The sequence below is a fragment of the Erinaceus europaeus genome (genome assembly GCF_950295315.1).
Source record: "Erinaceus europaeus chromosome 6 unlocalized genomic scaffold, mEriEur2.1 SUPER_6_unloc_7, whole genome shotgun sequence".
In the NCBI taxonomy this organism is placed as follows: Eukaryota; Metazoa; Chordata; class Mammalia; order Eulipotyphla; family Erinaceidae; genus Erinaceus; species Erinaceus europaeus.
The window spans coordinates 709,907-722,583 of record NW_026647180.1 but is presented as its reverse complement, the minus strand read 5'-3'; positions in this window follow the sequence as shown (position 1 = coordinate 722,583).

The window sequence follows — 12,677 nt, the reverse complement described above, 5'->3', positions numbered from 1 at the left end:
ACCGTGTTTTTTGTTGACCCAGTTTATTTTATTGATTTATTAATTTTTTTATTGAGCAGTTAATGTTTTACATTCGACAGCAGACTAGGGCTCTGATGCCAGAGGTCTCAAGTACCCCTAGATGGCTCTCTGCCTCTATCAAACCAATCAATCAACCCGTGCATCTTTCCATCCATCCATCCATCCATCTATCCATCCATCCTTCCATCCAGCTATCCATCCACCAATCAACCAAGCTAAGGACAAATGGAGATATAACCTTGAATGATAAAGACAGTCAAGCCTACACAGATACATTTCCAAGTGGCCAGTTTGGCTGAACAGGGCAGAGGAGCTCATCCAGAGAATGTGGTGGGGGGTGTGGGTGTGGTTGGAGTGAGCAGCTGAGCTTGTGAGCTGGGTCACAACAGGTGCTCAGAGGGGGAGGTGCGGGCAGCTTTTACAGGCAAAATGTCAGAAGTGATCAAGCTGGTGAGCAGGGAACCCGGAAGAGAGGAAAGACAAGAGGAGAGGAGAAGAGAGGAGAGAAGAGGAGAGGAGAGGAGAAGAGAGGAGAGAAGAGGAGAGGAGAGGAGAGTAACTGAGAAACCCACCTGGACAGAGGTAGCATACAGGCATCCAGCAAGGCAGGCAGGCATGCAGGCAGATGTGGCCTGGGCTCCCTGGCTCCCTGGTGTACCTCCTCCTTTGCTCCCTTGGCTGTCAGCCCTGAGGTCTGTCGTTGGTCAGCGCTGTCCTCCAGTCCTTCCATCCCTCTGTGCCAGGGCACTGGCAGCCTGACCTAGTGGCAGGGCAGTTGAGCTGCCCAGTGTCATTGCGCCTGTGCACAGAATCCTGGGGGGGGGACATCACAGAGGGCTGGAGAGGTTGCTAGGTCACGAGGACCCCGCCCATCCAGTTGACCCCTAGGGAGGCGGTGGCCATGACACCCACCCTGAACTTGATCTGAGGGATGGTGGCCAGTCACCAGAGTCAGAGCCCCAGGCCAAAGCCAGTGCAGGTGGGCAGAGCTCGGGGGTAAGGGGTGTGGTGGGGTTGTGTCATGGGGCGGGGCCGGCATCTGACAGTCAAGGGCTGGGGGCCAAGGGCCTCCAAGCCCCTGTCCAACCAAATGCGCTGACACACGGACACACTGACTGACTGGCAGCCCCCGCCCCACAGACACCCCCAGGGCCCTGGGAGCCCTGAGCTGCCCCGAGCTGCCCCGGGTTTGGCGGGCGGCCACCTTGACACAGGCCTCCATAGTGGATGCCCCTGTCGACCCATTGCCTGCTGACAGTGGCCCTCCCCCCCATCCCTCTCCCCTTCCTCATCCTCAGAGGGACTCACTCAGGGCCCTTGGCCTAGGCAAGCCAGGGCTGCTGGCTCTGGCTGCAGCAGCTGCTATCCAGTGGTTGGGTGCAGGTATCTGGTCCTGTCAGTCCCTGATTCTTGGGACCTGCCTGCCTCAAGTCCACCCACTCTCCAGTCCAGACCCCTCCCCCTCTGCAAGGATGCCCCCTTTTACCCTTGCCCCCTGTCCCCCTGCTCCCCAACTGTCATCTACTGTGTGCCTTCTCTGAGCTCCTTTCCTGCCAGCCTGCTGCTGCCCTCTGTTCCTGGGGTCCCTGGGCCAGCCCAGCTACCTTCTCACCATCCAGCAGGGACACCTGCCCTAACCCCCTTCCACCACACCCACACACAGCACTGCACCTATTCAGGGGCTCCCCTCCCTGCAGCCTGCGCCCCAAACAGTCTCCTGCCCATCAACCCCCTTCCTACCCCTTCCACGGCCCCACACACACACCTGGGCATGAGCAGCCCACACATGCACTCGCTCCCCTCCCCCTCCACTCCATTTGCACTAAGGATGGGAAGAGTCTTTTTCTCTTGGTGTCCCAGAGGGAGTTGGGTCTGTCCAATGTCCTGGGGTGCCAGAACTGCAAACAAACAATCTACAATGTAACATTTGCGTCTCAGGCCGCCTAATTCTAAGTGCGCTGTGCAAGCCTAGGACTGGCAAAAACTCCCCACTCTGAGCACAAGGTCTGGCTGGGCAGTGGCTCCTCCAGTGGACTCAGAGACAGGCAGAGGCAGATAACGTTTTCAGGTTCAAAACCTGTACTTCCCAGAAGCTGGTCATTAACTAGGGTAAAAAGAAAAAAAAAAACTTTTTTTTCTGCCTGCCTGGCTATCCTGTCTGATTCCTGTTACTCAGTGAAAAAAGGAGAAAAATCTTTTTTTGGAGGGTACAGGTCCAAAATGCAGACAGGTGGAGTCCGTGGAGGGTGGATGGATAGGTGCCCCATGCCCTGGCTCCAGAATCCCAGCTGCTGTTCCAGGAGCTCTGTCATAGCAGAGATCACCCTGTATCATGTCATGTAACTTTTTTCAGGACTGATCCTCAGGATAATGAGGATTCAAGAGCAGGTAGGTTATATTGCAGCAAAAAAGTAAATCCAGGGAGGTTGGGCAGTATGTCAGAGGGTTAAACTCTTGTGGCCCATAACCAGGGGACAGGTGGAAGAATGAGAGGTCTGCCCCCAGATCCCCATATGCAGGGGAGTTGCTTTACAGAGGGTGAAGCAGATTTTTAGGGGGTCTAACTTTCTCACCCACTCTGTGTTTCCCCTCCTCTCTCCTTTTCCCTCTTTCCTATGCAAGGACAGTAATGACAAGAACAACAATAATTATAATAACCATAACAATGATCAAGCAACAAGGGCAGCAAAAGGGGAACAAATGGTCTGCAGGAGCAGTATATTCCTGGTGAAGTCACCAAGCACTGGCCATAATCCGGGAGGCAATACATAAAGAAAGAAAGTAAGAAAGAAATAATGAAAGAAAGACAAACTGATAGAGAAAAAAATACAGCTAATATACCTGTATATGTGTGTCGGTGTTTCCACTTAGTACATGTAAATGCACATTTATTTATCTAGTGAAATAGATCTGTAGGGGTCTACCTTTCTCTATCCCCTATGTCTTTCCACTCCTCTCTCCCTTTCTCTCTGTCCTATCCAACAACAGTAACAACAACAACAACTGTAAAAAATAACAAGAACAAAGTTCAGGCAACAAGGGCAGCAAAAGGGAAAAAGTGGGATGCAGGAACAGTGGTTTCGTTGTGCAGGCACCAGCCATGACAATAACCCTGGAAGCAATAAATGGATACATAAAAATGAATTAAATAAACCAATAAAGACTACATGAATAAAAATACAGGTAATATACATGTATACTACATGCCTTTGTGATTCTAATTAGTAAAATGTAAATGTACTTTATTTATGTAGTGAAGCAGATCTTCAGGGGCCTGTCTTTCTCTCCCCCATCTCTCTTTCCCCTCCTCTCTCCATTTTTCTCTGTCCTCCACAAGGACTGTAACAATCACAACAAAAACAATAATAAAAATAAAAACAATAATAACCACAGTAATCAAGCAACAAGGGCAGCAAAAGGGGAAAAAGTTCTGCAGGAGCAGTGGATTCCTGGTGTAGGCACTGAGCTGTGGCAATAACCCCTAGACGCATTCAATCAATAAATGAATAAATAATACAGGTAATATACATTTATATGTCCCTGTGTGTTTCCACTGAGTAAATGTAAATGCACTTTTATTCATTTATTCATTTATTTATTTATTACCTATCCAAGAAAATTTCTTTTCATTGCTAAAAAATGCCACATTAAGGGTACCAGGTGGTTCCTCACCTGGTAAAGCACTCATATTATAGTGCACGAGGACCTGGTTTCAAGACCCTGGTCCCCACCTGCAGAGGGAAATCTTTACAAGTGGTGCAGAAGTGCTGCCGGTGTCTCTCTGTTTCTCAAACTCTCTATCCCTCCCTTCCCTCTCAATTACTGACTATTTATTCCAATCACTAAATCAAGATAATTGAAAGTAAAAAAAAAAGAATAGAAAAAGAAAAGAAAATGAAATATCCCAACATTTAAAGGTGCTGCTCAGGACAGTGCTTTCCCTGTTAAGATCTTCACAGCATATCATATCAAGAAAGGGGAAAGACACCATGTTTTTTTAACCTAGTTTATTTAATTTATTTATTCATTTATTTATTGAGGTGTTAATGTTTTACATTCGACAGCAGACTAGGACTCTGATGCCAGAGGTCTCAAGTACCCCTAGATGGCTCTCTGCCTCTACAAAACCAATTGAACAACCCGTGCATCATTCCATCCATCCATGGGTTGCATTGGATCGACCTTCTCGTGGTGCATCCTGTGAGTACCCATTTATTGGGGAAACTGACGATCCTTCCTAGCCGACTGAATCCACATGGATCCCAGTCACTTTCAAAGCCAGCAACAAGCAGACATCAAGCTCAACCTGAAGCTGTTGACTGGCTATGGAAGAAGGGCAAACGCTAGAAGAAGATTTCCATCCATCCATCCATCCATCCATCCATCCATCCATCCATCCACCCATCCATCTATCCATCCTTTCTTCCTTCCATCCATCCATCCATCCATCCATCCATCCATCCATCCATCCATCCATCCATCCATCCATCCAACTATCCATCCACCAATCAACCAAGCTAAGTACAAAAGGAGATATAACCTTGAATGATGAAGACAATCAAGCCTGCACAGGTAGGTTGCAAAGTAGCCAGTTCAGCTGAATAGGGCTGAGGGGCTGATCCAGGGAATGTGTTGGGGGGTGTGGGTGTGGGTTGGGTGAGCCTGTGAGCCTGTGAGCTGGGTCACATCCGGGGCAGGGAGGGTGTTAAGGGGATGCGGTAGGCTGTCACTGGAGAACTGTCACAAGTGCTGGAGCTCGTGAGCAGGGCACCAGGAATAGAGGACAAGAGGAGAGAAGCAAAGAGGAGAGGAGAGGCAAGGAGAGGAGAGGAGAGGAGAGGAGAGGAGAGGAACTGAGAAACCCACCTGGACAGAGGCAGCATACAGGCATCCAGGAAGGTAGGCAGGCATGAGGAAACTGTGGCCTGGTCTCCCTGGCTCCTGGCTTCACCTCCTCCTTTCCTCTCTTTGCTGTCAGTGCCAAAGTCCATCATCAGTCAGCGTTGTCCTTCAGTCTTTCCGTCCCTCTGTGCTATGGCACTGGGGTCTGTGCACTGCCGCTTGACCTAGTGGCTGGGCAGTTGGTCTGCCCAGTGTCAGTGCACCTAAGCACAGAATTCTCGGGGGGGGGGCATCAAAGAGGGCTCCCGTGGTTGCTAGGCCATGGGACCCCGCCCATCCAGTTGACCCCTTGGGAGGCCATGACCCCCACCCCGAACTTGACCTGAGGGGTAGTGGACAGCCACCAGAGCCAGAGCCCCAGGCCAAAGCCAGAACAGGTGGGTAGGGCCCAGGGGCTATGGGCAGAGTGTCTTGTGTCCAGGGGCGGGGCTGGCGTCTGATATCCCAGGGCTGGGGGCCAATGGCCTTCAGGTCCCTGTCCAACCATGTGCACTGATAGACAGACTGACTGACAGCCCCCGCCCCAAAGACACCCCCGTTGTCCCTGGGTGCCCTGAGCTGCCCCGGGTTTTGTGGGTGGCTGCCTTGACTCAGGCCTCCATAGTGGAGGCCCCTGTGTACCCTGTTGCCTGCTGACCGTGGCCCTCCTCCCCTTCCTCCTCCTCCTCTTCCTTCTTCTCTGAAGGGACTCACATGAGGCCCTTGGCCTAGAAATCCAGAGTTGCTGATCAGATTGCTGCAGCTGCTATCCAGTGGATGGGTGCAGGTATCTGGACCTGTCAGTCCCTGATTCTTAGGATCTGCCTGACTCCAGCTCCACCCACTCTCCACTCCAGCCCCCTCTACAAGGATCCCCTTTCCCTTTACCCCCTGTTCCCCAGCTACCCAACTGTCATCTACTTTGTGTCTCCCTGTACTACTTTCCTACCAGCCTACTGCTGCCCTCTACCCCTGGGGGCCCTGGGACAGCCCAGCTGTCATCTCACCATCCACAAGGGGGACCTGCCCTAACTGCCCACCACCACCCCCACACAGCCCTGCACACACTCAGGGGCTCCCCTGCCTGCAGCCTGCCCCCCAGACAGTCTCCTCTGCCCTTCACCCCCTTTCCTTCTCTGCCATGTCTCCCCACACACAACTGGGTATGAACATCCCACACATGCCCCTCCCCCCACACAAACTCCATTTGCTCTGAGGATGTGAAGATTCTTTTTTCTCTTGGTGTAGGGGAAGGAGTTGAGTCTTTTCAATATCCTGTTGAGCACAGACTGCAAACAAACAATAAACAATGTAACATTTGGATATCAGGCCCTCCCAATCTACAGTGTGCTGTGCAGGCCTATGACTGGCAAAAACACCCTACTCTGAGCACAAGGTCTGCCTGGGGTAGTGGCTCCTCCTGTGGACTCAGAGACAGACAATTTTCAGATTCAGAACCTATATTTCCCAGAAGCTGTTCATTCACTACTGTTAAAAAAGAAAAAGTGTTTTTTCCCTGTCTTGCTCTTTTGTCTGATGCCTGTTTCTCAGTGAAAAAAGGGATTGAAAAAAATTTTGGTGAGTGATAATATTAATAATAATAATCACAACGATGATCAATAAAGAAGGGCAGCAATTGGGGAAAATGGTCTACAAGAGAAGTTGATTCCTGGTGCAGGCTCTTAGCCCTGACTATAATAAGCTTGATATAGCTTAGGGAGAACTTCTCCCATCCTTGGATGGAGGTCTGAGAACATACTCGCTCATCTCTAAACTGAGGTGAGAGAATGGGAAAAACCATCTCTCAGACTAAGTTCTTCCATTCTTGACTCTCAAGCACACAGAAACCTCAAACTGCAGGCCATATGGCCGCATACTTTAAGATTCATTCACTCAGAGTTTACACATTCCACCTCACCTTTTGATCACAAATAAAAAGCACATCTTGTCACCCACTCCTAGCTCTGGACAAGTGAGAATCCCCCAAGATCTCATTTCCTGTAGCCCTTTTGATGTCTTTGAAGCCTGTTCTTCCTTCTCTATCTCACCCCTATTCTTCTCACAAATGCCTTTGCATAATTAAATGCCTGCAACAGGAGACTAATCATATTGATCTTTATGTATCAAATCTTGTCATACCAACCCCTGCCACAGGGGCATGCTGACCTTTAAGAAACCTGTGAATTCTGACATATGTGAAAACTGTTCTTTGTCTAGCCTTCTATATCAACCCAACCTTCCCCTCAATAAACGAGTGTGTTCATAGCAGAATCCTCCCCGAGTTTCTTTCTTTTCATGTAGTCTCTTGAACTGGTGATGGAAATTCGGTAGTTTACCTTTCTAGCTGAGAGACCACCCACGCGAGCTCCAACATGGGTGTTTCCACTGAATAAATGTTAATGCACTTTTATTTATTTAGTGAAGCAGATCTGTAGGTATCTATCTTTATTTCCCTCCTCTGTGTTTCCCCTCCCACCTTTCTTTCTGTCCTATGTAAAGACTGTGACAGCAATACTAATAATAACCACAAGAAAGATCAGGCAACAAAGGCAGCAAAAGTGGAAAAAGTGGTCTTCAGGAGTAGTTTATTTGTGGTGCAGGCACCTAGCCCTGACAATTATCCTGGAGGCTATAAGTTAATATATATAAACAAATAAATAAACACATTAAAATACAGGTAATATACATGTATATGTGCCTGTGTTTTTCCACTGAGTAAATGTAAATGCACTTTTATTTATTTAGTGAAGCAGATCTGCAGGGGTCTATCTTTCTCCCCTCATCTCTCCCCTCCTCACTCCATTTCTCTCTGACTAAGCAATGACAGTTACAATAACAATAACAATAATAATCACAATGATCAAACAACAAGGGCAGAAAAAGCGGGGAAATGGTCTGCAGGAGCAGTGGATTTGTGGTGCAAGCATGTACCCCTGGCAATAACCCTGGAGGCAATAAATAAATAAATAATACAGGTAATATAAATGTATACATGCTTGTGTGTTTCCACTGAGTAAATGTAAATGCATGTTTATTTATTTATTTTTTCTTTCACACCTAGCCAAGAGAATTTCTTTTCATTGTTAAAGAAGTGTTGATGCTGAGGAATTATACTGATGCAGTCTCTGCCCCCAGGTTTTACCACGTCCTGCGAAATCCTAGCAGTGCCCCCTTCAACCAATCCTGCCCCCACAAGTCACCCCTGGTTATTGCCCAATAAAAGCTTTCTCACTCCCCCCCTGCTCTCTCTGGGCTCTCTCTCTCTCTCTCTCTCTCTCTCACTCCTGCCCTGTGCTGAGATAGTGGGGATGACCATTGTCGGCTGACTCCACGTGGCCTGAGCCACCCCCCCCCCGGATCCAATAATAAAGATTTGTGTACCCACTTGCTCTGGACCTCCTCTCTCTTCTCTGCGGTGCAGCCTGACACCTGGCCCCAACCGACAAAGTGTCACATTCAGGGGACTAAGCGGTGCCGCACCTGTTTAAGCACTCATGTTACAGTGCACAAGGACCTGGGTTCAAGACCCTGGTCCCCACCTGCAGGGGGAAATCTTTACAAGTGGTGCAGAAGTGCTGCAGTTATCTCTCTGTCTCTCAACCTCTCTATCCCTCCCTTTCCTCTCGATTTCTGACTGTTGTTACAGCTTTAGAACACATTCGTAGGAGTAAGAGATTTTTTGGATTATTGATAGCATCTGTAATTGCCATTACAATTGCTGCTATGACTTCAACTGCTGTCCCAATCTGTTCAAACAGCACATCAGATGAACGAATACTTTCACAACATGACCTCTGAGATTTTAGCCCAAATGACAATTGATCAGGAAATCCTGAATAGTCTTGACGCCCTTGAGGCTGCAGTCTCCTGGCTTGGAGAACACCAGCAGGCATTGTGGATTCACAATAAATTAATGTGTGACACAGAATATCAGTCTATGTGAATTACTCAAGTACCTTTCAATTACTCACAGTTTTGGGAAGATGTTCAGAAGCTCATTTATGGGGCCTTCAAGGACCATCTTGGATGAGATATAAATGATCTAAATAAACAGCTAAAATCACAACTGGGCAGACTCAAGTCTGAAGCTAGGAATATGACACTCAGCAGTTTAGATGATCTGGCATATTGGTTAAACTCCAAAAACTGGTGTACTGGACTCAATCTCCAAGTGCTGTTTGGAGCAGGTCTACTACTCTTTCTGCTTTTTAAAAATAATTTTACAATTCTTCTGCAAACTCCTCACAAGAACACAACGAGCTGAAGCATGCATTGCAGCAGTCCAACACCCTGGATATGCCAGGATTGCCACCCAGGAGCCTCTGTAAGTCTTTGTTGGGGACGTCTCTGTAAGTCTATGTTCTGAGCTTCCTTGAGTGTTGGACTTAAAGAGATATTAGAACACAGGTCTTCAGGCTAAGAGGGCCTTATCTGACACCCAGTTATTGTGTCCACACTCTGTGGGGTGAAGGCAGAGCTTTCAGTGGTAACTCTAGAGTCACTGAAGATTTGCTTATTTCTCATATGCTCATACACACTGTACATCTTGTCTATGTCTATCATCAGAATTGGGGAATTGTTGTGACCCCAACAGGAGCTTGGGACTATTATCATACAAGTGATGACATCAGCCTGAGGAGGATACATAGAGGGGAATGCATAAAAGGAGGGGTTCAGAGCAGCACACTCCCTTGGCTGGGTCACCTTCACCACAGCATGTTTCTGTTGGTTAGGATTTCAGATTAGTCCTCACACATGGTGATCTTGGGTGGTTTGATTGCAGAATTTAGACTTTGCCTGTTCTTTTAACTAGAACCACTTCTTCATGATTATTGTGACTTTCTAAATAAATCCCTTATTGGTTTTAACTTAAATGGCTCCATGTGTTCTTGCAATACCCAGTCCCCACCTTTAGGGGGAAAGCTTCATGAGTATTGAAGTAGGGCTGCAGGTGTCTCTCTTTCTCTCTAGCTCCCTTATCCCCTCTCAGTTTCTGTCTGTATCCAATAAATAAATACAGAAAAAAGGAGTAAGATAATGAAAATAAAATGCCTGGGCCAAGAAGAAAACTCAGCTGGTAGCATTTTTGGCTTGCATAAACAAGTTGCAAGTTTAATCCCTGATGCCACCTGAACTGAACTGGTGTTTTCACTGGTCTCTCCCTTTGTCTCCTGTGATAATATCTTTCTCCTCCTCTCTTATGTGTAATAGATGAAATACAGTATTTTTTTAAAAAGGGAACAAAATATGTGATTGTGTGTCCCAGTGAAAGAGGGTAGGTAGAGAGATACTCAGCATAGTAAAATGTGAAAGGTTACCCTGAGATGCACAGCCCCTCAGCATATCTCCTCCTGACTGGGCTTCAGACAAGAAGTTGTATTCATTATTACTCTACAATCAAAAATATAATATTGTGTCCTTTGAGACAAAATGAATGGAACTGGAGATGATTAACTACACATAGCAAAATAAGTAAAAGACAAAAGACAATTACTGATGGTTTCACTGATGTGGGATTTAGAGGTTGGATGCACATGAACTTGGAAAAGAAGATGGAGAAGGGGGAGAAGGTGAAGAAGAAGGAGAAGAAGAATCAAGGAAACCATTTCTAAGATTTGTGAAAACTGTGGTGGAAAACTCTCTTTGGGAGGTGAGAGGGTAGGTGTATAGAACTTTGGTGGTAGGCATGGTGAAGAACTACACACTGTAATTATAAAATCTTGTAACATACTATTAATAACAAATTTTAAAAAAGTTGTATTCATAGGAAGAAAACCCTCAGGGGTCTACTTATTGGGTTGTCTAGGTGCCTTATAGGTAAATAGAATTATTAAACACACATTGCTATAAATGGAGATTTCAACTTGGTGACAGAATCTACCTTCTAGAAAATGAAATACATAGTTGTAAAATGTATTAATTCTATTTGTATCCTAAAGTGGTAGGAGGAGGCCACCAAGGGAATGGTTACTAATCATAGGAAGGATGAGTAAATGCTTGGTGTGAGATGACACGGCTCTAGTATATGGAGTAGAAATGCAGAGGAAATAGAACCTACTCAGCTGTTTCAAATAGCCACTGTATGGAAACAGTCCCAAAGCATATCTTCTGGATATATAAAACAAATCATAACAGGCCAAATGATATTTCAGTGAAAATAAAATAGGAAACTTCAGAGGTGAAAGCCAATCTTCTCTTTTGATCTCCCAGAATGGAAAGCCCTATGAAAAGGGAAGTGATACTGAACCCTTCTGTAAATACAATAAGAGAACTATGAAAAATGTTGTAAGATTGGCTGGAGAAAGATCACTGGGTGGGACATGTGCCTTGCCAATCATGTGACCCAGGTTTGAGTCTCTGTACCACATGGAATGTTCCATGGTATCAGAGAAAGCTCCAAGTCTAAGTCCCTTTTTCTGGCTGCCTATCTATCTGAAAAAGTAGCCCCCCCAAAAAAATGGGTGGTGAATCCACACATATATGAGTGCAAGTGGTGCACCTCCTAACAAAGTCACACAGAACACATGTGCACATGTACCCATAAATTAAGGGAAATATACACCTTAAAGCAAAAGGGCACAATAGTATGCAATGACCTAAAACAGCAAGGAAATAAAAAGACCTAAAAAAAAAAGACACTGTAAAATGATACTTATATACTTTCCCCATATTTGGGAGTTACTCTCTGCCCAGTTCCAGCTTTCTAGTCCTATTTCTGACTCTGACACCATCGTTCCAGATAATACCTTTGGTTCACCTGCATGTTAGCTATCAGGCTCAGGCAAAAATTAGTAGAAGTTCACTTCCTGACAAAGTCCCAAAACCTAGATATAGGCCAGGTCCCTTAACATAGATCATATGTTCACATGTATCCATAAATTAGGGCAAAATATATATCTGAAAGCAGCAATACACAATAGTCTGTAGTGAGTCAGTATCAAGTTCGTAATGAAATAGCATCCACCTGGACATAGATAACCTCCTCACTTACTTCCTATTACAATTATCTCACTCACTCCAAAGTTAACCTTAGCAAAGTAAGGACTGCAAAACCTGAATAAGGGCAAGAGACTGGAATACTCTAACAATGACTCTTAAAGTCACTATTAGGCCATTTCACCAGCTGGGACCCTAATCGGGGAATCCTGAGATTCCCAAACAGACCTGATGGGCCTAGAACTTGAATAAATCCCTCTTTCCATTGATACCAGTCATTTCTATCAGGAAAAACAAAATAGACCCCTTTTTGGGCCCCCATAGGACCTTGCCCTCAACTTGGATCAACAATGATACAGAAAGCTCCATCCTCAGGATGGAGGATGGACAACATACTCTATGCTACACCTGAGGAAGATTGGTCAGTACTGGGGCAGCATGGAATGTTCCTACTCATGACAACATAATGTGAGCTCAGATTTACAGGGATGCAGAGGTCCCATTGGCACCTAAGCTGAATACGGACCCCAGACCAAATCAATGAGGTTCACAGTCAACAATATTTATACACCTTTCCCAATTTAGGGATGTACTCTCTTCCCTGATCCAGATTTCTGTTCCTTTTCCAGCCATGACATCATCTCCCCAGACAATAACTTGGATCCACCTGCAGATTTCAGGCTAAGGGAAAAAAAGGAAAACTAGTATAGCCACAGGCCCTTTGGAATATAACTAAAATATGCCTACTAGCTATCTACAAAATGGAGGACCCCCCCCCACTCTTCGTCTACACAATTGCGGCCTTTAGGTCCATGATTGTTCAAAATTTTGTTTGGCTT